Raw genomic sequence first — 27,909 nt, 5'->3', positions numbered from 1 at the left:
TCCATCTTAACAACAGGGAGGCGACTCGTGAGATGAACATCATGGTGGATAACGCCCGGTTACAGTCCCAGCCCGCCCCCACGTAAAGATAAGCGCCCGTGCTGCACTGATAAGCCGCCTAGCCGGCACCACATGGGGAGCCACGACGAAGCCACTGCGCATGTCCACAGTGGCCCTGGTGTTCTCAGCCGCCGTGTACTGCGCCCCGGTCTGGTGCCGTTGCTCTCGTGCTAAGAAGCTGAATGCTGCCCTCAACAGTGCCCTACAGATTGTCTCCGGATGCCTACGAGCTACCCCAGTAAACCAACTGCCCGTCCTTGCCGGCATCGCCCCGGCCAACATCAGACGAGAAGCAGCCACGCTGGCCCTTTCTCGAAAGGCACAGACTAGTGATTTCCACCTTCTCCATCAGATTGTCACAGAGACACCACGACATGTGCGCCTCAAGTCACGGCGCCCCTTTGCCATGCAAGCCCACGAGCTGCTCTGTACAACATGGGTTGACACTTCCAAGGCCACCTGGGTCAAGGCGAGATGGAGAGACAGTGGAAGTCAGCGGAACCATCTAGGCTACACTGCTACATCGGTGAACCCATGGACGTCCCTGGCCAGGACCTGCCCCGAAAGCAGTGGATAACCCTCAATCGCTTGAGGAGAGGCATCGGACACTATGGAGTAGCGATGAAGAGATGGGGTCTCGTGGACAGTGCCTCCTGCGAGTGTGGGGACCCAACACAGACAGTGGAGCACATAGTCACCAGTTGCCCCAAATACCGGCCACCGAATGGTGAACGAGGTCTGATTGACCTGGACGATGACACGTTGGCCTGGCTCGCCTCAACGGAGCTGCAGGTCTAAAAGACATACGACAGAAGAAGAAGATCAATAACCTTCATTTCGTGGACACATGAAAGACTACAAATGCTGGAATCTTGACCAAAACACAAAGTGCTGGAGGAACTTAGTGGGTAGGACAGCATCTGTGGGGGGAATGACAAAGTTTCAGTTTGGGCCATTCTTCAGAATGAGTAGGAGGGAAAAAGCTGGTGGACAAAGGTAAGTGGGGGGAGGGGGGGGGGTGGAATGGGTGCTTGGCAGATGGGTGGAGATAGTGACAAAAATTGGAGGTGAAAAAGAGGCAAAAGGGTGTAGATAAGGAAAGAAGAGGGGGAGTAAAATGTAAAGTTGGACGGACAGATATGGGTTGAAGGCCATAGGGAGGTAAGGCATGAAGTGGATAAAATGGAAATGGGGGACTCGGTGATGGGAGGGATGGAAGAGGTGCGTAAGGTGGAAGGGCAAGGAATACGGTGATGGGAGTGCTGGGAAGAATAGGTATGTGGGGTCAGGCTTTTAGTAAAGCTATTCTGGATTGCTGGTGGAGTAACTCGTTGTCTGGTGCGATTTTATGCTTCAATCCATTCTTTCATCAATTATTTCTCTTTATATCTAGTTATCATTTTTTTAAAGCATTCCTGTGCAAAACCAAGTTAACATGGATGCTGGAGATTCCTAGGCCAGCATCTCTAGAGGAAGGGACAGAATCATTATTTCAGGTTGATGATCTTTTGTCAGAATGGGTAAAAGCTGAAGATGTGATGGATCTTCAGCTGGTCCAGAGACAAGCTGAATAGGATGGGGACCATCTCCTTACCTTGCACCATCATCCCTTTTTGTCTTTTAGTTTCTCCTCACTTGGCCCTTTCATGTACTTCCTTTTAGTGCTGTCTTACCCACTCTCATCTTTATGATCATGTAATTTCTTCTGTTTAAAACTTACTTCATCTCTTAACGTTTCATCATAACCAGAAACATTATGGAGCAGAAACCCCAAGTATGCTTCCATTAGCCTGGATGCTGAGTGAACTACCAAATATTTCACCGAGTCCTGTTTCCATTCAACATTCCTGAATGTGGTGAAACCATAGTAAATTTGGAGATTTTCCATAAATGTACTCTGAAAGAAGTATACTCCTGACAATGCTGTTACCTTCCAAACTCTGGGGGCAGTGGGGTTTTTTAAGTAAATCCCCCTAAAACACATTTTTAAATGGAAAACACAAGCTTTTAATTAAATGTGACATATCTTTGACATGCTTTTCAATCTCTGAATCCTACAGGGGTCTGTTAAAGAATGACTTGAGCCTCAGCCAGCACTAACTAATGAAACATCTTGTGTTCCTCCAAGTCAGGGATAATGCCAATTTCAAAGTTATGTCTATTTACATTTTGAAAAGGTTGGCTCAAGCAGAGAGAACTCATTGAAAACCGATACATAATGTTCCAGAGACAAGAGGAGGATTTTGTGGTGCTTTATCTTGCTTGAAATATGGAAATACTTTGGACGGGAATTGGTGGTTAATTGTCCGTGGTTAGGATGAGCATTCAGGCAGTGTTAACTCCAGGTATTTTTAGGTGCTGCCTCTCAGGTGGTGAGTGGTGCAATAGTCTCTACTGTAGAAAATACTGGTCCAGAGGATGGTACAACTAGGGCACAAAATGCTGGAGTACCTCAGCAGGTCAAGCAGCATCTCTGGAGAATGCAGATAGTTGATGTTTCAGGTCGGGACCCTTCAGACTGAAGAAGGGTCCTGACCCGAAACATCATCTATTCATGTTCTCTGAAGATGCTGCTTGACCCCCTGAGTTACTCCAGCAATTTGTGTCCTTTTGTGTAAACTAGCATCTGCAGTTCCTTGTTTCAGCTGTTGCCTCACTGTTTCACTAATCTGGGTTTGATCCTGACCCTGATCGATGGAATTTACACATTCCCCGTGTCCCTGTTACTTCCAAGTGGTCTGGTTTCCTCCAACATTGCAAAGACTGTTGGTTTATTGGTTAACTGGCCACTGTAAAATGGCCATAGCGTGTAGATGAATGGTGGAACTGGAAGGGAGTTGACGTAGGAAGGAACTGCAGATGTGGTTTACAGCAAAGATAGACACAAAATGCTGGAGTAACTCAGTGGGCCAGGCAGCATCTCTGGTGAAAAGGAATAGTTGATGTTTCAGGTCTGAAGAAAGGTCACAACCTGAAACATCACGTAGGGAGTTGGTGGTGTGGTGTTGAGAAAGTTGATTATCAGATAAGTGGAAGTGGGTGCTTGATGATCGCATGGACTCCATGCTCTATAGAACATGTTTCATGCTGTATGACTCGATGATTCACATCAATGTGTGGCCTGCTCAACATGATAAAAGACCCTGTAGAGTGTTACATGACCACTGGCCAGCCATTTGAAACACATGGCTACCAAAGAGAAACTAGTAACATAGAAAACACTGATCAGGAATGTAGGGAGGAAATGTGCGAACATACTGCAAAATTTACTTTTGTGGAAAAGGAAGTCAGGCCCAAGATAAATGTAATGAATATTAGGGTGGACAGCAAGGTCCTGTAAGAGCCGAATGTATCTTTGGCAGCTTTTTAAGTCCTCTGTGCTTTTTCCCAGTAAATGCATGTCATCTTCTGTGGAAAGGCATGTATGAACACAGCGGTGAGTGATTGCCAGGGGTCCCAAATGCCACGCAGAATATTGTGTAGGAGGAAACTGCAGATGCTGGTTTACACCGAAGATAGACGCAAAATGCTAGAGTAACTCGGCGGGCCAGGCAGCATCTCCGGAGAGAAGGAATGGGTGATGTTTCAGGTCGAGACCTGTCTTCAGAATATCAGTTGGCATTACTCTACATTTAGGTAACTCTTGCATTTGTGTCATAGAGTTACAGACGCATGATAAGAGATCTTTTAGCTCCACGCATCAAGCACCCATTACACTAAACCTACATTAACCCTTTTTTATTCTTTCCACATTCCCCCCAGACTCTACTCCTCTTCAAGACTTGCTTGGACAATTTACAGTGGTCAATTACCCAACCGATGTGTGTTTGGGCTATAGAAGGAAACCAGAGCATCTGGGGGAAGCACACACGGTCACGAGGAAGGACATGCAAACTTCACACAGACGGCACCCCAGATCAAGATTGAGCCTGGGTTACTGGAGCTGTGAGGCAGCATTTCCACTAGCACTGTGCTATCCACAACTACATCCTCAGAACTTCAAAAGAGAACTGGGATGTTTGTAATGTTTGAAGTAGCAGCAGACTGCCAGTCTGTTTCACCACCTAATCGGGTGAAAGAGAGTCAGTAGTGTAGTACAGGTAAACTTCACTCCCATTGATTTGAATGAGTTTTGCTGCCACATGGACATTGATGGATGGAGCTCTGTTTTTGTTAATGAAATCCCTCGGGTCGAGGCATCAGGTTGAGATAAATAGCATCAATAAACAAACAAAATTATGAAAAATTCATCTAGTGCCTTAGAGCGCCATTGAAACACTGCTCATTTTTTTCCCTCGCACTTTACCAGGTTTGATAGTGTTTCTATTTATATCCAGAAACTGCACATCAGTCAGATAAATTTAAAGTGCCTCAGTATGTTTGGCCACTGAAACATTTCTCAAGGGTACAGGCAGTTAAAGAGAAAGACCTAAATTACCACAGCACCATTCATAACTCTGAGACATCCCAAGGTACTTCGGCAAATCAAATACCTTATATAGTGAAGTCATTGCTCTAATGTAGGAAGACATAAAGAGCAGTTTCTTCAAAGCAAAATCCCACAGGCATCGGGTTAAGAATGGTCATATCATTTATTTTAGTGCAGGTTGATAAGGAATGTTGGTTAGATCTCTGGGGAGAACTTTCCTGCTGTTCCCCAGAAAGCAATCATGATTCTTTTGATGAAGACCTGGGAGTGCAAGGAGGGCATTAGGTTACCATCTCATTCAGAAGATGGATTGTGGCGAAGGGGAGGAAATTGATAGTATACTCAACTCAACAAACCCAACACCATTGTAACTGACCAAGGGTGTTTGCATCTTACTAACCAACTGTAGAATTCTGTAAGATTTGTGATTTTTGATCGTTTTCAGTGCAGATGGGGAAACCAGACTTCTTTTATTTATTAAGCAAATCACAAAGTGATGGAGGAACTCAGCGGATCAGGCAGCATCTGGGGAGAGAATGGATAGATGACATTTCGGGTGAGGATTCTTCAGACTGATTGGAGCAGGGGATAGAAAGCTGGAAAAGGAGGTGTGCGTGGGACAAAGCCGAGCAAGTGTAGGTGGATATAGATGAAGAGGGGTTGGATTTGCAGATCGGTAGAATAGATGACAAAGGCTCGAGGTGAAAAGGGTCAAAAGGGTGTTAAATAAGGAGAGAAGAGTGAAATGTAAAGCAAGAGGGAGGGATGTTGGTGAAATGGAGGGGGGAAAGAGGGAGGGATAACAAGGAAATGGGGTCTTGGGAGATGACTGCACAAAGGAGAGGAAAGAAACATACTGGGGTACAATGGGAACATTGTAGGGACATAGGGATTGGCCAGGTAATAGAACCCTCGGATTGGATTACGGTCACGGGGTGAGGAAGCGCGGGGTATTTAAATGCTTGGCGCCAAACCAGATTAGAGATTAGATTAGTAAGTGAAGTAGTGTTTGTCCAGGAAGAAGTCTGTCGCGTTTGTTACGGGTTTGATACTAATAAAGGATTCAGATAAAACCACTCGTCTGGACTCACTACATTGGTGACCTCGACCAAGGAAAACGCCCAACCTCAAATGTCTGGTGCGGGGGCTGGACATTTCCTATGGGCGTTTTCCTTGGTCGCAGACGTCCGAGGGAGGGGCCTACAACCCTTGGCTGATGTACGGCCTCGGGATACTGGGCCAGAGGCTTCTACAAGCGCCGCCCCACCCAGCCTAGTCATCCAGTCCATTACCACGGCTCCCGGTCAGTTCGATGCGGTCCTGGCCGATTTCCCGCAGCTCCTCGTCCAGCATTTTGATTCACCTTCGGAGAAGCACGGGGTCGTCCATTTCATTCCAACCGAAGGGCCGCCGGTTTTTGCCCGGGCACGGCGCCTTCCACCCGACAAGCTGGCCAGGGCGCGAGAGGAGTTCCTAAACTTGGAGAGGTTGGGAATCATTCGGCCTTCAAGTAGTCCGTGGGCATCCCCTTTGCACATGGTTTCCAAAGCATCTGGGGGGTGGAGACCATATGGTGACTTCCGTCGACTCAACGCGGCAACACGGCCGGACCGCTACCCGATTCCACACATTCAGGACTTTTCAGCTAGCCTGGAGGGGGCTACAATATTTTCAAAAATTGATTTGGTGCGGGGATACCATCAGATCCCGGTCCACCCGCCGGATATTCCGAAAACAGCGACCATCACCCCGTTCGGACTGTTTGAGTGGTTGCGTATGCCTTTCGGCCTTAAAAATGCAGCTCAGGCATTCCAGCGTCTGATGGACCGGGTGGGTCGAGGGTTGCCGTTCGTCTTTATTTATCTAGACGATATATTGATTGCCAGCCGTTCGGTCCAGGAGCACTTGGTCCACCTCCGCACCGTGTTCCAGAGGCTGCAAGACCATGGCCTGATTCTCCATCCGGACAAGTGCCAATTCGGCCTGTCCGCGGTGGATTTTTTGGGTCATCGGGTTACTCCGGCCGGGGCCACTCCCTTACCAGCTAAGGTGGACGCGGTCCGCTCTTTCCCCCGCCAGACTACCATCAAGGGCTTGCAGGAATTTGTGGGCATGGTCAATTTTTATCATCGGTTCGTGCCTGCAGCAGCTCGGGTTATGCGTCCCCTTTTTCAGTGTCTCGCAGGTAACCCCGCGGAGTTGGTATGGTCTGTAGCTGCGGAGACGGCTTTTGTTGCGGTCAAACAGGCCCTCGCCAATGCCACCATGCTGGTGCACCCGCGCTCCTCCGCCCCCACAGCTCTGACGGTGGACGCCTCAGACGTGGCAGTGGGTGGGGTTTTGGAGCAGCAGGTTGACGGTGAATGGCAGCCTCTTGCGTTTTTCAGCAGGCAGCTCTCTCGAGCGGAGCTCAAGTACAGTGCGTTCGATAGGGAGCTCCTGGCCCTTTATTTAGCAGTCCGGCACTTCCGCTACTTTTTAGAAGGCCGTTCTTTCGTGGCCTACACGGATCACAAACCTTTGACATTCGCTTTTGCTAAGGTTTCTGATCCGTGGTCGGCTCGCCAGCAGCGGCACCTAACCCTCATTTCGGAGTTCACGACCGATGTCCGTCATATTGCGGGTAGGCTGAATGCCGTTGCTGATGCCCTGTCCCGGCCGGCCATTCCCTCCGTAGCCGTGGTTGGTAAACATGTGGATTTCCAGGAGCTAGCGGCACATCTTCGGCCGAGCTCGTCTACGGTTCGCCCCTGCGGGTGCCGGGCGATATTCTCCCTCCCACTCCCGCCTTGCCGCCATCCGTCACGTCAGTCTTGGGCTCCCTCCGGGAACGGGTGGGTTCTCTGGCTCCAGTCCCCACCTCTAGTCACGGAAGCACAGCAGTTCACGTTCCTTCGGAATTGCGGAGCTGTGATTTCGTGTTTCTTCGGAAGGATTGCCACCGTCCCCCTCTGCAGCCGGTTTACCAGGGCCCGTTCCAGGTGCTCAAAAGAGGGACTGTAACCTTCACCTTGCAGGTAGGAAATCGTCAGGAGCTGGTTTCAGTGTCCCGTCTCAAGCCGGCCCATTTAGACCAGGACCTCCCCGTGTCGGTGGCTCAGCCGCCGTGCCGGGGCCGGCCTGTGGCTGCTCGACTGGTCCCGTCAGCGGCGCCCAGTTTACCACCTTTTGGGCCTCCGCCGCCTATGGTTGGTCCCGGGCTGCCGTTGTTCATCAAGTGCCCCATGTCACCTGCACCCGCCGCTCCGGTGAACCTCCCATCGCCTCCAGCGGCGGCGTCCCCCCCGCCTCCTGTCACACTGGGGGTATCGGTTTCCCCCATCCGTACACGTTCTGGGCGGGAGGTTCGGCCGCCCGTGAGGTATGGTTTCGAGGGTTCTGGGGGGGGTCATGTAGGGACATAGGGATTGGCCAGGTAATAGAACCCTCGGATTGGATTACGGTCACGGGGTGAGGAAGCGCGGGGTATTTAAATGCTTGGCGCCAAACCAGATTAGAGATTAGATTAGTAAGTGAAGTAGTGTTTGTCCAGGAAGAAGTCTGTCGCGTTTGTTACGGGTTTGATACTAATAAAGGATTCAGATAAAACCACTCGTCTGGACTCACTACAACATACTGGAGTTGTGATGGGGAACATGGGGGAAAGGAGAAGGGGGGTTATTACATGAAGTTGGAGAATCCAGTGTCCATATTATTTAGCTGTAAGCTACCCAAACCTTTTGCATTTTGTTTTTTTAAATATATTCACTTCTTGAGATTTGGCATCTGATAAGGGCATGATTTATTGAACATATCCTAACAGCATTTTATAAAAGTGATGGTGAGCTGCCTTGTTGAACCACTGCAGTCCTTCTGCAGTATACCTCGTATTATATCTTGGCAGCAAAGCTAATGGCAAATCAATAGCAAATGTAGCCAAATAATGGTAAATCCTAAATTGAGAATCCTGAATTGAAAGGGTGTTACACCCATGCAATGTCTGCAGTTTAAGAGCATGCTGAGTAGATGTTTATCTTTGTTTGCCTTAATACGATGGCATCAGATTCCGATGCGTTACGTTATTACCTTATATTCCCTTGTTACCTTACATCCTTCGTTCAGCAGACTCCTTTTAGAGGGTTCCAACTAAGGAATAAAAATTCTCTGTTTGCAAATGCATGGCAGTTTGGTGCTGCCTGTTACTTGAACTGGTAATCAATACTTGCCAATTATTTTTCTTCTTTAAATAAAAGAACAGAGCCTTGGCTCAACTCGCCAATAATCTGAGACGAAGAGAAAACATTCCCAAGTTGAATGGAAATCTAGACGGGAACATACGAAAAATGAACAGGAGTAGGGCACTCAATCTCTTAAACCTGCTCCATCATTCAATAATTCAATCTACCTCAACACCTTTATCCTACTTTCTCCCTATTTCTCTTGTTTCCAATAATATTGAGAAAGCTAACGATTGCCATTTTCAAAACATTCAATGTCTGATTGTACAAAGCCTCCTATGGAGAGTATTCATCATCTTCTATGTAGAAAATATTCCTTCTGATTTTAGTACAAAATGGCCTGCCCCTTATTTTGAGATGGCAGTTTTCAGTTCTATAGACATGGGAACTGCAGATGCTGGTTCATCAAAAAAGCCAGAAAATTCTGGAGTAACTCAGCGTGCAGGCAGTATCTCTGGCGAACATGGATAGATGATGTTTCTAGTCTGTACTCTTCCTCATACTAATGAGATGTTGCCTGACCCATTGAGCTACTCCAGCACTTTGTGGCTTTTAGTTCTAGATTGCTTATCTGGGAGAAGCAACCTCCACATAGTATCGTCAAAGGTTCTACTTTATGGTCATGTTTATAAATGTGAACAACTTAAAGAATGTTTAGTTGACCTTTTCCATGTACTGCACTGCCAGTGCGCCAGCAGAGAAGGTTGGTTTTAGCAAAATGATCCATCCATTTATCAATGGACTGGAATAAAGTACAACTCTCACTCAGCCCAACCCTCTGTGCTGTAGGAGGTTGAGTCTTTCCATTTCCTTCACTGCCTGTTGTTCTCCATCTTTGGGAGGAGGTGATGAGTTCAGTGTAAACTACACATGATCTTTGTCCTTCAGTGATTGGGGTGAGGCACTCCATCTCATTTTATCATCACTCTCTTGCAGGAGGCAAAGATAGGAAAAAAAATCATAAAACATAAAAATCTACTAAGATAGCTCAGTGCAGTAACTCACCTGACCAGATGGTTGGAATGGAAGAGGATGAGGGGTGACCTTGAGGGGATTTATAAAATTACAGGAGCATAAATGGGATAGATAGTCAGAATCTTTTTCCCAGGGCAGGGGAGTGCAGAATAAAAGGGCACCGGTTTAAGGTGAGAGGGGAGAAGTTTAAAGAAGATCTGAGGGGCAAAACAGCGATGGGATGTATGTAACAAGCTACCAGGCAGGTAAAATTACTGCATTTAAAAGGCACTTGAACTGATACTTGGGTACAAATGGGATGCAGGCCTAATGGAGTTAAATGGGATTATCATAGATAGGCATCACAATTGGTGTGAGAGAGATGGGCTGAAATGGCCCATTTCTGTGCTGAAGGATTCTGTGATTCTACAGTCACTGGATACTGACAGCTTTAATCTCTGCCAAATGTTCCATCTTTACATGTCCATTTTTGTGAAGAGCTTGTTGAAGTTACTGTTGTTCTTTAAGTGACGTGTGATATCCTGCAGGTGTTATTGCACCACGATCAGGCAGACAACTTAATGACCAAATAATGTCAGTTGTGGAGAAATATTTACAGAGATTTTGGGGTAAACTCAACAGTTCAACAGAGCTTTATTTGTCATTCGGTACCAAGGTACCGAACGAAACTACATAGCAGTCACACAAAAAAGAACACAAGACACATAACCCCAACACAAACGTCCATCACAGTGACTCCAAACACCCCCTCACTGTGATGGAGGCAACAAAACTTCCACTCTCTTCCCCACGCCCACGGACAGGCAGCTCGTCCCCGACTGACCCGCACAGACCCCGCAAGGGGGTGGAAGTCCCCGCGGCCGAGTCGCACCGGGCGCTGAAACGTCTCGCGGCCGAGCCGGGCGATGGAAGGCCCCGCGACCGAGCCTTGCGCAGCTAAGTCCCACGGCCGAGCCGCACCGGGCGATGTTAAGTCCAGCGGCCGAGCCGCACCAGCGATGAAAAGTCCCGCGGCCGAGCCGCACCAGCGATGTAAAGCCCCGCGGCCGCTTTGAAATATATGTGAGTCTTCAGTTTACTATCTCATCTGTGAGATGGCGATCTTACATCTGTAAGATGTATAATAAGTGTAAGAAAATAACTGCAGATGCTGGTACAAATCAAAGGTATTTATTTCACAAAATGCTGGAGTAACTCAGCAGGTCAGGCAGCATCTCCGGAGAGAAGGAATGGGTGACGTTTCAGGTCGATCTGTAAGATGACAGTTCAGCATTTCCACTCTCCTCAGAGAAAAGAGTTGAACCTGCGTCCTTCTGATGTAGAAACAAGAATGCAACCTGCTGAGCCATGCCTGACGGTGCAATCGTGTGCTGAGTGCCAGGCTGCAGCTATTTTGCTTTGCTTGTTAATGTTGTGCTTTGCTTGTTAATGCTTCCTCTTGTCAGATTCTCGCTAATTTAACCACACACTAGATATCAAGCAGGATGTTTGCAGGAGTCACCCCTGTTCTTCCTGAAAAGCTTGCCAATTGTGAAGCCTTTGTTGCCAGGCAGATTTGATTACACATCAGATCTGTGAAAAAGTGTTTGCTTGGCTTTGAGAGAGTACAAACTGTTTTTAGTTTTAGAGATGCAGCGCAGAAAGAGGCCCTTCGGCCCACCATGTACGCACTGACCTGCGATCTCTGCACACTAACATTATCCTACACACACTAGTGACAATTTTACATTTATACATTTATACCAAGCCAATTAACCTACAAACCTTTATGTCTTCGGAGTGTGGGGGAAAACCGGAGATCTGTGAGAAAACCCACGCAGGTCATGCGTCATGCAGAGAACATATATCTGTACAGACAAGCACCCTTAGTCGGGATCGAATCTGGATCCCTGGCGCTGTAAGGCAGTAGCTCTACCACTACACCACCGTGCCATCCTGAGTTCCAGCAGTTTTGGTCCAGCAATTTCAGACTCTTGTTCCTCCCCTTGAAAGAAAAGTTACAGCAGCCTTCTCCAATACAAGCCTGTTATAATTTGCAGTAAAATATTGCTGGCAGAGAATGGTTACAGCTAAATTATGTATTTAAAAGCAATCTCAGTCACTTACAAAGCCACTTGCTCTAGTGAGTAGAGATTCCCCAACAACTGCCCACACAAATTCAGGTTGTCAATTTAAGTATTCGCACCATTGAATGTTGGCCAAGTGCTGGAAGTATGTATGATCAAGCGGCAGAATAGATTTGTCTGGAAGATTGGGGAATGTGCCCGAGTATGGAAATTGCAGGACTTATTTCTATTCCATTTCTCAATCACTTTCCTGGTAAACAAGTATCCTTCTGTCGATGTGATATCATAATTTGAAAACAGCCGTTCAAACAGTTCGGCTCAATTTTGGAGAACTATTAGCAAATCAGCATATTATTGGGTGTTCTTGTACAAGGCAGGCCCAAAGCTGCTACAAAAGCAACATTGTTTTTCCTTCCAATTGGGGTGAGGCACTCCATTCCAATTTATGCATGTTCACTTTTTTTTTGTCATAGGCAGAACCTACCAATGACATAATTGTTTAAATTAAGGGTTGGAGGTGCCAATTTTCAGAAGCCATCTGTGGCTGTGTATTGATGGTTTGAACATATTTGTCTTGCTTGTCAGGGTGCTCGATGGACTCACGGGAAATAAACCAAAGGTCTATGTTTTAACTCGTGTTTCCTGAACATTTTAGATCGGCTCCAGAAGAGATGTGCTTTTTGCATCCAATATCTTTGGTTTAATTCAATAGCGTGGTTATCTGATCCTAATCACTCTTTATGCTCCACTGGAGTCTCTTCTCATTTTATTGTCACCCATGGAAAATCCCCCATGACATAATTCCTTCCTGTTTCTTTGTAAATATCCCTAGACTTTCAATTCTACCTTCCTGTGTCCTCCTGGTATATTTGCCCACAATGCTTTCATCTACTCTGCCCTGAAGTTGTGCGATTCTCTCCATAATCCCCATTGTCTCCCCGTCTACCTTTCCTCCTGGAACATATTTCTTTAAAAACACAATGCCTTGATCAAGTGTTTGGTTGCTTCTTCCTTTTGTTTAATATTGCCCTTCTGAAGGAATTTGCTGTTCATCGGCTTTGGGTACCATATCGGCCCAGTTGTGGTGGCAGAGAAGCCAAAGTTGCTAAATACTTTGAGAGTTAGATAGAGCTCTTAAGTATAGCAGAGTCAGGGGGTCTGGGAAGAGGGCAGGAACAGGGTACTGATTGTGGATGATCAGCCATGATCACATTAAATGGCGGTGCTGGCTCGAATGGCCTACTCCTGCACCTATTGTCTATTGTCTATAAATACATGACTTTACATCCTGCTCAGTGTAGTGAAGAGGCCTCTCGATGGTTGCAGTGAGATCAAGAATATCAAGGGATTAGAGTGCTGGTTGGTGGATCTTGGATGCATTGGTTCCATTTCCTGGTGATCACCTGGTCCTGTTTTCCTGCACAGGCTGCGACCTAAATCCTGATAGACCATGAATCCTGACAGACGAGGGTTGGTGAATCTGTGGAATTCTTTGCCACAGAAGGCTGTGGAGGCAAAATCAATGGATATATTTAAAGCAGAGATAGATAGATTCTTGATTAGTATGAGGTTATGGGGAGAAGGCAGGAGGATTTGGGTTAGGAGGGAGAGATAGATCAGCCATGATTGAATGGCGGAGTAGACTTGATGGACCGAATGGCCCTAATTCTACTCCTATCACTTATGATCTTATGAATGGAAATGCAAGGTGTTTGATCATTTCTGTACCATTGTGGCCAGTGCTATCAGATGTGGTGACCCAAATTGCTCTAAAAAGATGGACAGCTGCCTGCACTAATCCCTGTACTTTCTCAGTAGAGATGGACTGGAGGAGATTACACTGTAGAATGTGTGCACTGTATCAGATCAGGCCCTGTTCCATGACAGGGCTTTGAATTAGAACTGCATTTTGTATTGCATCCTGTATTGATCACCTTGTATCAGGAATGGAAGGACAATCTCCCTGCATGTGTCAGTAATCCATTAACTTGATTCAAAAGTATTGCTGCCATAATTTAAAAAAGCTTGGATTTATTATCAGATCTAATCGCCTTTGAGGTGAGGGGAATGTTTCTTTGAATCACTGCAGTCCATCTGCAAAGTTGCTCCCACCATGTGGTTAGGAAGGAAGTTCCAGGAGTTAAATCCAGTGATGGGAAGGATGTGTTGAAATATCCCATGTCAGGATAGTGTACGACCTTGAAGGATATAGTGTTTCATCTGCTGGTTGTCCTTGTCCTTCGATGTTTCAGTTTTTGGTGATAGCTGGAAGATCTTATGTTCACGAAACATGCAACTTAAAAATATTGAAAATGCATATTATGTCTTTCCTCATTATCTCCACCTCGTCGTCAATCTCCACCTTTCTTCTATCAAATCTGCCTTTCTGTTGTAAAGCAGCAGGATGAGGGATAATATCTCTAGAGTTGTGTGAGCCCTTGATTGAATAAACAGAAAGAAGGGGTTTTCCATTTGGATTCATGATGATAAAATAGCTTCTGATGCAGATACCAGAAATGCAAAGGAACTACTGGAATTGCTGAAAATCCTGGCAATGTCTTTGTAACAAGAGAGGAAGAAAGGGTCAGTGCTCTCAATATTTCCGTGAACTGGCAACTTTAATAATCTCTCGGCTCAAATTACTGTTTGATGATTGTGTTTTAGTGAACATATTTATAAAGCAATTACTTACCAAACTCAAAAATAAGACAAGTTACTACGAAAAAATATCTAACAACAAGAGCATGTTTGGCAACAAGATTAAGTTTTGCTGCTTCCAAACAATTGCAATTGTTCCCTAGTGTAATGTTTCCTCGCCAGCAATGGATCGGGAGAAGCATACACAATGCGAGAGTGTTGCAACGTAGTATAATGTGGAAACTCCCACCAGACCCGAGCTTGCTCTCATTCTCCACTTTAATGTAGTTTTGGTAATGGTTATTTTAAAATTTCTGTGAAAAGTTAATTTTGAAACTGACGCAGATTGATTGGAAACTTTAAGAAAGCAAAGTCGACAGCAATTTGTATTTACTTGACTTCTTAACATCTCAAAATCCTTTGTGAGGGTTTAATAGATCACTCAGTCAAATAAGCAAATGACTAAGGCAGACAGGGGTGTTCAAAAGAGGCTCTTGAAGGATCATCAGGAAGTGGAAATATGTATATAAAGAGTCCTAGTTAGTTCATGAACAGTTTGCTCATGTGTCAACAATCATTTTCAAGTTTTCATTTTTCATAATTTAATTTTTAAGGCTTAGGGTATTTTAATTATAGCAACTTCAGTTCCATCCATGCCTGCATTTGCAACAAGCAACCCCATCAATATTACCAAGGAGCCAAGTCCAAGCACTGAGTCACAAGTCCTGTGATATTCACCTTGGTGCATTTTGCTTGCTGAGTTCAAATTCATCTCTGCAGAAGCAAAACAAAATTGTAAGACAGCTATGTGAGAAATAAGTGGTGAATAAATGGTAATTCTTGGGCACATAGTTATTAAGTCAATAGGTTATCAACATATAATAACTTTCCCATTCTGTTTCCTGACCTCTGATCTTTAGACATTTAAAATAATCCATGAAACTACTGGTGGCTGAGTTTGGTCCATATACTAATTTAGCCTTCCTTAATGAAGTGATCATCCTCCTTGTAGCTCAGGCCCAACCTGGGTCTGCATCTTAGGGCAAGAGACCAAAGATAAGTTTAGAGATACAGCATGGAAACAGCCCCTTCGAGTATATGCTGACCACCGATCACCCATTCACACTATTTCTATGTTATCCTATGTTTGCACTCACTCCCTACACATTAGGTGCAATTTTCAGAGATCAATTAATCTACAAACCCACACGTCTTTGCGATTTGGGAGGAAGCAGGGGCACCTGGAGGAAACTTGCGCAGTCGCAGGGAGAACAGACAAATTCCACACAGCACCCAAAGTAGAGATTGAAACCTGTTCTCTGACACTGAGACAGCAAGTCTACCAGCTGTACCACTGTGCTGCAAAGCTTTGAAGTGGCTCGGCATCTCAAGGACAGCTGATTTTGTCGGCATGTATGAGTGTCAGTCTCGCAACCCATTGCGTTGATTACAGAATGCAGTGAAAGGAGTGAGGTAGATTCTTCAGGATTCACTCTCCATCTTGGATGGACCTCCATGCCTCGCCTGTGATGGTTTATGCTGCTGAAGCTGTAATATTGTGCGGCAAGATTTAGGTTCCCTCCATGATCATTTCTGAATTATATTGGGGGGTTTTCAAAACTCGTATTACTCGTTTCGTTGTAAACAATCAACTGTTTAACCAACGACCTTTCGGAAAAATTATTAACAATTGTATTTGCATTTATATAGCACTTTCTAATGAAATAAACACCACAAAATTTCACAAGAGTGTTTTCAATCTAATTTTAGCACCGAGAGATATTAAAACAGGTGAATAAATGCCACCAGTTAACCAGTTTGATTTCAAGGATCTCAATGGGTTATGAGTCAGTTTTGGCTTAGCCATTAGTATTCTCTTATCCATGTTGTGGGGTTTTGGGTTCAAGTCTCGTTGCAGAGACCTCTGCTATCTGGGCTGAGAATGCAGTGCAGAGCTGAGAATGTGCTGCAGTGTAGGGATTCTGCCTTTTGCATTAGTCATTAAAATAGGACTTTCCAAGTTCTCTCAAACAGATGCAAAAGTAGATCAGGCAAATATTTATCCTCGCTCAAAATCCAAACAGACAGATGATATGGTTATTATTGTGTTGCAATTTGCAGTGGTTTGCAGAAGGAAAAACAGCTGCCATGTTTTTTACATTACAACAGTGACCACTCTTTTAAAAAAAACTTCATTAGTTTTAACTCATTTTGGAATGCCCTGAATCGTGCTTGGTAAAATGCAACTCTTTTATTTCTACAGTGAGTGATGGAGAGAGAGAGATTGTGCTTCCCATTTAGGTCTGGCTTACATTCCAATTGTCCGATTCCACAAAAACATGGTTAACTTTCCACCCCATGAAATCCCAGTCATGTTGTAAACACAGCTGAGCATGTGGGGCATGAATGTTGTTCGATAGATAGTGTTAAAACACAAAGTGCTGGAGTAACTCAGAGGGTCAGGCAGTATCTGTGCAATTATAGTGTTGGTTGACAAGTCAAGTTTCTCCTTTGTCTGTCCTTGCTGTGAGTCTCCCTGGGATTGTCTGCCTCAGATCCATCCCATCACCTCCTGTATGCATACTGTAATCCATCTACTTGGCATGATATTTCAGAAAAGAAATGTCTGTGAAAACGTATACTGTTTGAGCCTTCTTTCTGAAATAGATTAAAACATTCAATAACTATTGACTGCAAGGACAGTGGAATATTGGAAGTTCTAAATTAGTCCCCCTGTATCCTAATTTGTTAAGAATGTTTTCAGTCGGACCAATTAAAAAATATGATTCCATATATCTGATAGCAGGGTGTACACAGCTTAATTTTGGAGGGAGATGGTGATTAGACTAGAGGTAGACGACCCCAACTTGAGATGGAGAGGGTAAACACTGGGACAGGTTGAGTGAGTCAGGCTGGGAAAGAAAGTGGAACCCGAGCTGAGAGAAAGAGAGACATCATTTGGGAAAAGGTGGGAGATGTAAGTGGGCAAACCAAAGACATTGTTGGAAGGGAAAAGAGCTTGGGTGGGATGGAAGAGGAAACAATGTGCGTGGAAAAGAGACACAGACAGGGAGACAAAGAGGGACACAGTTCGGGAGGGATATAATGAGCAGGGAGGTGATGACTGGAGCCAACCAAGGCTGTGAGATATGAGGCGGAAAGAAGAAGCTCGATGCAGCAATGAGGGAAGACTTAGGAGAGTGGGACCCATCTCAGAGAGGACCGGGAGGGTGGTGAAGAAGCTGCCTGGAACGGGGTCAACTGTAGGAGAAATGGATGGTGGAGGAAGAGAGAGAGAGAAAGAAAGATCACAGCTTCGAGATAAGGGATCTTCAGGCTGGGTCAGAGAGGCCTACAAAATCTGAGCAATGTCTGGGGCCCTCATGCATGAAGCAATCTGCAGACACAACATTGCTCGGTCAGACAGTGAGCGTGGAGGCTCATAATGATTTCTTGGCAATGAGAAAATTATATTTAATCTCATGTTAATTTCCATGGGTAATGGATATTTTGACCAGCATATCTTCCACATGCTACCACAGTGTCTGCCTTAGTTATGATATTTGGAAATAATATCAAATGTAGAATCATTTAAAGTAAAAGTAGACATTGACAGACAGCCTTTTAACGAAGAAACTCGTGGAATTGCGCAAGAGTTTGTCCTGGGAGGCATCGTCATTTAATCTGAAATATGGCACTGATGGGAAGGTCATAACTGGACGGCGGAGAACAGAAACAAATTAGAATGACAGGAAAGGTGAGATCTCGGGAAATCTAATGTTCTTCTCCAACCTGCGGAAAGTTAACTTTCCCCTTCTGCAGTTAGCAAGCTCAGTGGTAAACCTTGAGCACAATGTCTTTCTCTTGCCTTTGGTCTTTATTTAGCTTCAAAATGAGAACTTCGGCCCAGTGCCAAAGGAGGTGATAGACTTTTCAATGAGGACACAGAGAATGAGGCCGCTATCATTCATCCCAGGGAACATTTGAGATGAAGTAAAGCGGTAGCTTTATTCTTGGCATCTCTCCATGGAACAATATGGAGAGAAAAAAATGGTCAGTGTGCCTGACTGGAATGAGAGCAGCTGTCAAACCAGCTACTGTTCCTGGATGAGTTCAATGGAGACCTTGAAATGCAGTGTAACTGCAGAGTAGGAATGTTATTGCGCTTGTAACCCTATGATCTGTTAATGCCAAAGTCAAAAGTTTATATCTCACGGCAGTGAGCCATGGGTATGAGATGAGATTGATCCATTGAAGTAATTATGTGGCGTAATACTGGTATGGACCTGTTTCACATACAGCTTGCCTGGGCTTATATCAATCTCAATGAGTGAATTTACCTGGCCCCTCTGCACTTCTTTAGTTAGGAACAGGCCTCAATTTACCAGGCCTTTCTGTTCCCCCTTAATTTATGACATTACCTTAATTTACCATCCCCACTACTTTTTAGTTGGCACCATACTGCCCTGCCTCCCTGTACTCGATACTGTTGCCAACTGTCCCGTATTAGCTGGACATCCCGTATTTTAGGCTAAATAGGTTTGTCCCGTATGGGCCCGCCCTTGTCCCGTAGTAGGCCCAGATGGTGCTGTAGCCTGGAGGCCACTCTAGTCCCGGGCAGTGTAGGTCCAGGCACCGCCTAACGGAGGTTGCGTAGTCTCCCGGCCCGGGCGACCACCATTGGGAGCACGCGGCCCCTGGCTGGGTGAGGTCATGTGGGGCGCAGGGCAGTGACGTCGCCCTGTCCCTTATTTGGGAGTGAGGAAGTTGGCAACCTTAGTACTCGAGTAGGCTGGCATCATTGGGAGGCCTGGTTACTCGATGAGCACTGTATGATACATTTTTATTCCAGGCTTCTGGGAGGCACAGGTCAGTATGTCAACATTCTGCCCAGGTAAGTGTGCGAACCACATTGGGTGCCCCATAAGGGACCTGCCTGCCTGGTGCCTGCTCCAGGAAATGGATTGAGGGCAGCAGTATTAAAGCTGATTTCTGCTCAGTGCTCCCACAGAGCCTTCTAAAATAAGAACCTCTCTACGGTTATTCTAAATTAAGAGCATGACAAAGGGAACCAACTCTAAACTGCAATTGCTGACAATAGACAATAGGTGCAGGAGGAGTCCATTCGGCCCTTCGAGCCAGCACCGCCATTCAATGTGATCATGGCTGATCATTCTCAATCAGTACCCCGTTACTGCCTTCTCCCCATACCCCCTGACTCCGCTATCCTTAAGAGCCCTATCCAGCTCTCTTGAATGCATTCAGAGAATTGGCCTCCACTGCCTTCTAAGGCAGAGAATTCCACAGATTCACAACTCTCTGACTGAAAAGGTTGTTCCTCATCTCAGTTCTAAATGGCCTACCCCTTATTCGTAAACTGTGGCCCCTTGTTCTGGACTCCCCCAACATTGGAACATGTTTCCTGCCTCTAACGTGTCCAACCCCTTAATAATCTTATACGTTTCGATAAGTATCTGAATGCTGAAAGTCTAAAATAAAGTCAGAGAATGCCAGAAGCACTCAATAAGTCAGATACCCAATCTCATTGATCTAATGGCATTTTTTAAGGACAATCTCTGGTTGGCCTTCTAGCCACTATGATCTAATGCTAAAAATATTGGCCTTTTGGATAAGTCAAGTCAAGTTTATTTGTCACATACAAGATGTGCAGTGAAATGAAAGTGGCAATGCCTGCAGATTGTGCAAAAAAAATACAATTACAGCATAAAAATTAAAATTAATACAGAAAAAAAATGTAGTCCCTGGAGATATAATAGTAAACAGTCCTGATGGCCTGTGGGAAGAAACTCCATCTCGTCCTCTCCGTTTTCACAGCATGACAGCGGAGGCATGTCTGATCGTAGCAGCTGGAACAGTCTGTTGCTGGGGTGGCAGGGGTCCCTCATAATTTTGCTTGCTCTTGATCTACACCTCCTGATGTATAGGTCCTGCAGGGGGGCGAGTGTAGTTCCCATGGTGCGTTCTGCCGAACGCACTACTGTCTGCAGGGCCTTCCTGTCCTGGGCAGAGCTGTTCCCAAACCAGATTGAGATGTTGCCGGACAGGTTGCTCTACAGCCCCAGAGTAGAAGCACTGAAGGATCCTCAGAGATACTCTGAATTTCCTCAGCTGTCTAAAGTGGTAAAGGCGCTGCCTTGCCTTACCCACCAGTGCGGCAATGTGTGTTGTCCATGTCAGATTCTCTTTGATGTGGACTCCCAGGTATGTAAAGCTGCTCACCCTATCCACAGTAGCCCCATTTATTTCCAGTGGCGTGTACATCCTTGGATGTTGAGCCCTTCTAAAGGCCACAATCAGCTCCTTAGTTTTTTTGACATTCAAGAGGAGGCTATTGTCCTGACACCAGAGTGCCAGATCAGCCACCTTCTCCTGGTAGGCCTTCTCATCGTTGTCGGAGATCCGGCCCACCACCACAGTGTCATCAGCAAACTTGATGATGGAGTTTGAGCTGAACCTGCCCAGACAGTCATATGTGTACAGGGAGTACAGTTTGGGGCTAAGGACGCAACCCTGGGGGGATCCTATGTTCAGGGTGAGGGGGCTAGATGTATGTTCCCCCATCCTGACCACTCGGGGCCTGGCGGTGAGAAAGTCCAGGACCCAGGCACACAGAGGAGTGCTAAGCCCCAGTTCCAGCAGCTTCTCAGCCAGTCTGCTGGGGACTATGGTATTGAAAGCTGAACTAAAGTCAAGGAACAGCATCCTCACATAGCCCCCCCTTCTGGTTGTCCAGATGAGAGAGAGCGGTGTGCAGAACCTGGGAGACCACATCGTCCGTGGACCTGTTTGGACGGTATGCGAACTGCAGTGAGTCCATGTTGCGAGGAAGGAGGGCACAGATGTGCTTCTTGATTAGTCTCTCGAAGCATTTCATGACAACCGAGGTGAGGGCCACCAATCGGTAGTCGTTCAAACAAGCTGGAGAGGCATTCTTTGGCACCGGTACACTAATGGATCTTTTGAAGCATGCAGGGACCACGGACTTGGCCAAGGAGAGGTTAAATATTGTGGTGAGCACTGGAGCAAGCTGAGTAGCACAAGACTTTAGTACTCGCCCAGCTATACCATCTGGGCCTCCAGCTTTCCTTGTGTTCACACGCGTCAGAACCCTCCTCACGTCGTGCTCAGACACCGAGAATGTGTGCACATCTCCAGCGGTGGATCCTCCTCCAGCCTCGCTAGCCAGCGCCCTGTCGGTGTTGTTTTTAGACGGCGAGCTAGGGGTAATGTTACCCGTCTCGAACAGTGCGTAAAAAGAGTTCAGGACATCAGCTAAGGAGGTGCCGGCACTTCCGGTTGAGGAGGGGCTGCACCGGTAGTTAGTTATAGTCCATAGCCCCTGCCAAAGGCGCCTGGTGTCCTGCTACTCCATCTGCGACTCCATCCTGTCCCTGTACCTCCTTTCTGCGTCCTTCACCACCCTTCGCAGTCGGTAGGACTCTACCTTGTAGTCGTCCATATTGCCGGATGCCAGGCCGGAGTTGTAAGCAGCAGTGCGAGCATTCAAAGCATCGCGAATAGACCTGTCCACCCAGGGTTTTTGATTAGGAAAGGTACTAACCCTTACCGTGGGGATGATGGTATCGGCTATTGTTGCAATGAAGTCCGTAACCGCTTCCGCAAACTCACTGACGTCTCTGGAACTTGCTTGGAACATATTCCAGTCGACATCGCTCAGTGCATCTTGCAGCATTGCCTCTGAATGGTCAGATCACCGCTTTACATTTCTCGTCACTATCGTTTCCCGTACTATCCGTTGTTTATACTCCGGCAGCAGGAAAATGGCAGCGTGGTCAGATTTTCCAAAAGGAGGGAGAGAAACGGCCTTGTAGCCTTTCCTGAACGGCGTGTAGCAGTGGTGCAAAGTTCTATCCCCCCTGGTGACACAGGTGATGTGTTGGTGGAAGTTGGGCATGACCTTTTTGAGATTTGCCCTATTACAATCCCCATCCACCGGTGGAATATAGACGGCTGTGATGTTCACCGGGCTGAACTCCCGGGGAAGGTAGAATGGTCGGCATGAGATAGTCAGATGCTCCAGGTCCGGCGAGCAGGAACAAGAAAGCGTCTTCATATTTCCAGGATTGCACCAGTTATTGTTGGTCATGAAGCGAACTCCTCCGCCCTTGGATTTCCCAGATTCTTCCGTTCTGTCCGCCCGGAAAACAGTGAAGGACTCGGATGGGCAGATCACCTGATCCGGCACCAATGGGGTCAGCCATGTCTCGGTCAGACAAAGGATGTTGCAGTTTCTTATGTCCCGCTGGAATCTGATCCTCGCCCTGAGGTCATCCGGCTTGTTCTCCAGGGACTGGACGTTCGCCAGAAGTATGCTGGGCAGAGGTGGACGTAAGGCCTGGGCTCTCAGCCTATTCCCAATCCCCCCTCGCTTTCCTCGATGTTTTCTCCGACTTTTCCTCGGAGCCGCGCTCCCACTGTAATCTATGTAATAATGGATGCCTTAATTATAATGATATTTTGTCCCAATATCTTCATTTGTGACATGGTGTCGGTTTTGATCTGGCAACCCCTGTTACAAAGTACTGTAGACATTTTATGACATTAACTTTTCATAGGAATCAATCATTTATCAGTTAATCTGTCACAAAGTCTCACAAAGATCCCTGTGATAGGGAGTCATGGGCGAAAAGTGAATTATTTGTCCCAAGCCATCACAATTTCATTTGTCTGGCCTCAAATTACTCGCACACAGTGTCTCAGACAATTGTTTTCTGAATTTTGTTTTTAACCTTTACGGAAGCTTGTTCCACACATCGAGTGCTCACTCAATCAAATTTTGTTTCTGCAAATTAGTTCCACTTCAGTCATGCCACCCCTTCCAACCCCCCCCCCCCCCCCCCCCCCCCCCCCCCCGCCAACTTCAGCTCACGCAGAGAACATTAAATTACAATAACGACCAATATTCCAGGAATAAAGACGGTACTTCTGCACTGCTCTTCAGATGCAGTCCGTGTGAGAATTTAGCCTTCATTCTTTGATTTATTATCTTGGAATTGAGTAAATAGGAATGAAAACCCGATGCAAGCTCTGAGCTACTGTGGTGTAAGCTCAATTGAAACAGAAAAATAATTTAGACGTTGGTCTGCTCAGTATAAGTGAGTGAGTGTTCAGTGAAGCTAATCATCCAATGGGTCAGCAGACTGCATGAGAGAAACCTGCTGTTGCAGAGGGCTGGTGAAGACTGGATTGTGGTCATGAGATCCATGATTTTTTGTACAGATAAATACATTCCTGAATTCAAAGGAGCTGTGTGAATGTTGGGACACTTCCCTCTGCTTTCACCTTGGTTGAATTTACACAAGATGGAGGGGCAACAGGGTGGTACAACGGTAGAGTTGCTGCCTTACAGCGCCAGAGACCCGGGTTCGATCCTGACTATCGGTGCTCTCTGTGAGGAAGTTGTACTGATATAAGGATGGGTAACTAAAGGCTCAGTCACAGCACTGGGAGTATCGTAAAGGAGGAAGATGGAAACAGGGAGGATTATAATGCACGGTAGCGCAGCGATAGAGTTGCTGCTTTACATCGAATGCAGCGCCAGAGACTCAGGTTCGATCCTGTCTACGGGTGCTGCACTGTAAGGAGTTTGTACGTTCTCCCCGTGACCTGCGTGGGTTTTCTCCGAGATCTTCGGTTTCCTCCCACACTCCAAAGACGTACAGGTATGTAGGTTAATTGACTGGGTAAATGTAAAAATTGTCCCTAGTGTGAGTAGCATAGTGTTAGTGTGCGGGGATCACTGGGCGGTGCGGACTTGGTGGGCCGAAAAGGCCTGTTTCCGCGCTGTATCTGAAATATGAAAAATATGAAAAAATATGAAAATGTGTAGTCCAAGGCTGAGGACCTAAGTATGGTCGCCAGTGGAGGTCATCCAAATTAGAGGGAAGCCAGACTCCTACAACCCCTTCTCTAAATTGGAAGATTCTGATTGTCTACCCTATCTGTGCCTTTAGAGCCAGTGTTACAGGTTGATGACTATATATCGGTACTGGGAATGGTCAGGGACAGGTAATGTGGCTGCTTGTTTTAGCATGTACAATACAGTGGAGTGATCAAGCCTGGTGTCTTGTTTAGTTCTGCAGGCAACAATCTCGTCACACCAGGTGTTCCCAGGTGACTCCCCACCTTTGTACAGCCAGGCTGTATTTTTATGGCAGGGAATGTGACAAGACTGCTGATCTCCAATGTGAACGTGTGGTTGTTGAATTGCCATTGCCACATTATAGTTATGTAATGTCATGGTTATTGTCATAACATTCAGCTTCACTACTTTAGGTGCTTGAAGGCTAATGGCCTTACCTAGTTGGTCTTTCATTGACTCTCGCCTCACAACAGTGGGTTAGGAGACCCTTAGTTTCAATTAAACGACTTCATGAAGTCGCCAGTTTTCACAACACAAAAGGAGGTTGACTGTAAATGCAAGCCCTGTAAATGAAATGGGAACATAAAATCATAGCAACTTCAAGATCTGCACAAATTGGCTCCTTCAGAAAAGAGTTCCAACATTTGGGAGCAAATGTATTTAATCACCGTTAATGCCGCTCACTTAACTTGGGGAAATAGTAACGCTAATGATTACAGGTATTTGCAGAGTGATTTAATGATGCAGATTGTGCATTAGAGAGTGAAACACTTCAACAAGAACACTGCAATATATAAGCAGAACTAAGCCCCAGGGCCCCTCAAGCCTGCCCTGCCATTCAAATTGATTATGGCTGATCAATGCGTCTTCTTTGTTAATTCCTTACAATCCTCAACACCACGATCTATCAATATTTATCTATCTCCATCTCAATATATCTAATGATCGACCACCCTCGGGGCCAGAGAATTCTGGAGAGTCACTAACTACCCTCTTGAGTGGTGCAGCAGTAGAGTTGCTGCCTTGCAGCACCAGACACCAAGGTTCGGTCCTGACCAAGTGTGTTCCCTTTGGAGTGTGTACATCCTCCCTGTGATTGTGTGAGTTTTCTCCGGGTGTTCCAGTTTCCTCCCACACTCCAAAGACATGCTGGTTTGTAGGTTTATTGCCTTCAGTAAATTGTACCATTGTTCCTAGTATGTAGAATAGTGATAGTGTACCGGGAGATCACTGGTCGGCGCGGACTCGGTGGGCCAAAGGACCAGCTGTTTCCACGCTGTATCTCTAATGCCTAAAGTCTCTGCGAGATTACATTTCCATGCACCTCAGATTTAATTTCCAGCCTCATATTTTGGAGCCATGTCCTCTTGTTTGTGACTCCCAAAAGCGAAAATCTCCCAATATGTACCCAGATAAGCCCTCTTTTTTCAACAGGGGAGTCACATTCTTCTGCTATCCTCCTGAAATTCAGCAAGTTTTGAAAGATTTCAACCAATGTGTCAACTATCTCTGTAGCCATTTCCTTCAAAAACCTTTGGATCCTGGCGATTGGTCCATCCTTTGCCCCACGAGTTTCCATAGTGCTTTATCCTTGTAAACGGGACATTTATAAATTCAACGAGTCATACTGCATGGAAACTGACACTTTGGCCAAACTTCCCCTTGCCGACCAAGATGCCCCATCTAAAGTAATTCCATCCGTCTACGTTTTGCCCATATCCCTCTAAACCTTTCCTATCCAAGAGTCTTTTAAATGTTGTTAAATTTTTCTATAACAACATTCCTCCTCTAACAGCTCATTCCATGTACTCGCCAAACTCTGAGTGAAAAGTAGCCCCTCAAGTTCCTGTTAAATCTTGCCCCTCTCACCTTTAACCTGTGTCTTCTGGTTTTTGATTCCCCTGCCCTGGGTAAAAGACTCTCTGCATTTACCCCATCTATTGCTCTCACGATTTTATACACCTCTATAATATCATCTCTCTGCACTCCAAGGAATAAAGCCCATCTTTTCCCTATAGCTCAGGCCCTTGAGTCCTCTCAACATTCCTCCCTGGTTTTTAAAATTAGCCTATCTCTTGTCTTGGGGATCTTTCTGGTGTTCCCCTTGATGAAGACTAATGCAAAAAACTGGGGCTTCAGGCTGTGTTTCACCTTTTTTCATTTTTCAATTGCTGATTTTAACCCAGTGACTTACCAGACTTGGCTTGGTTGCTGAAGGGATCATCTGTTTGTGATTAGATGATCTGTTCCTCATAATCAGATGCATTCTGCAGCCATTAATGCAAGACATTCACAGATTTATTAAGCACTGGACTTATAATAATATTTTCTGAACAAAGAGGAATTAACATGTTAATGTTCTGAGCTCAATGTTCAACCTATTCAAACCAAACTCTTATTACAATTTGCCAGCACTTTGCATTGCTGTTGACCAGCATACATGCGATCGGCAACTTTTCCAATACCTTTTACCTTGACGTGGATAAAGGAGGATTTTGTATCCTCATTTCTCAAGCTTTTTTCTGCTCTGTCCATGGCCCTTCACTGTGCAGGGTTTCAGCAGAGTTTCACTGTGCCTGTAGCTAACGACGTGTACAGACAGCCCTTGGGAAGCAACAGGAACAAAAGCAAATTACAGATTGTTCTCTGTTTTGAAGCTTAGGCCTATTTTTTTGAAAACTCACATTTATTTGTGTGATCATTTTATTATAGCACAGAAGGCCATTCAGCCCTCTGAGACTTTACCGAACCTTGGTGCAATCCAATCTGTTGCATTCTGATGAGTTTCACTCTCTCACTAGGGTTGCCTACTTCCTCATTCCCAAATACGGGACAAGATGTTGTCACTGCCCCGCGCCCCAAGTGATCTCACCCAGCTAGCGGCCACGTGCTCCCGCTCCATCAATGGTGGTTGCCGGGGCCAGGAGGCGGGTTGCTGAGCAACCTCCGTTAAGCGGCGCCCGGGCCTACACTGTCCGGAGGTAGACGCAAAATGCTGGAGTAACTCAGCGGATCAGGCAGCATCTCGGGAGAGAAGGAATGGATGATGTTTCAGGTCGATACCTTTCCTCAGTCTGAAGAAGGGTCTCAACTCGAAATGTCACCCATCTTCTGCTGGATATCCGTGGGGCGGGCGGCAAGGACTTCGCCATGGATGATGAGGGCGACGAAAGTATCCACAAACTGCAAGAGAAGGCGACGAAGAGGAAGGGGCGAGGATTTGGCTCCGAAGAAGGCGCTCGATCTAGGCTGCGAGAAGACTTTGATTCCGTGGAGCAAGACGGCGACGAGCCAGGCCCTCGATGCTCGGCAGAGGGGTGGATCCTGTTTGTGACCGGGTCCACGAGTAAGCCACTGACCGAGGAGGACATCCACGACAAGTTTGCCGAGTACGGTGAGATCAAGAACCTGCACCTCAACCTGGACCGGCGCACCGACTGCCTCAAGGGCTAGGCTTTGGTGGAGTATGAGACCTACAAGGAGGCCATGGAAGGTTTGAATTGGTCGGAACTGGCCGGGCAGCCGATCAGCGTGGACTGGGGCTTCGTTAGGGGGTCCCCCAGGAGCAAGAGGCGGAGTGGCTGCAGGAGAGGTCGGAGCCCTGACCGGCAGCATCACTGA

General features: G+C 46.2%; 1 protein-coding gene and 1 pseudogene across 3 annotated transcripts in view; both read left to right on the top strand.

Annotated features, from left to right (window-relative positions):
- LOC144598892 (E3 ubiquitin-protein ligase Midline-1) overlaps positions 1 to 27,909 on the top strand; it is a 266,261-nt gene that overhangs the window by 171,246 nt on the left and 67,106 nt on the right. The window lies entirely within an intron of this gene.
- On the top strand, positions 161 to 27,909 carry LOC144598629 (RNA-binding protein 8A-like; annotated as a pseudogene).

This window comes from Rhinoraja longicauda, chromosome 12 (genome assembly GCF_053455715.1).
Source record: "Rhinoraja longicauda isolate Sanriku21f chromosome 12, sRhiLon1.1, whole genome shotgun sequence".
NCBI lineage: Eukaryota > Metazoa > Chordata > Chondrichthyes > Rajiformes > Arhynchobatidae > Rhinoraja > Rhinoraja longicauda.
Note: the sequence above shows the minus strand (reverse complement) of the source record. Positions and strands in the feature narration are given on the sequence as shown.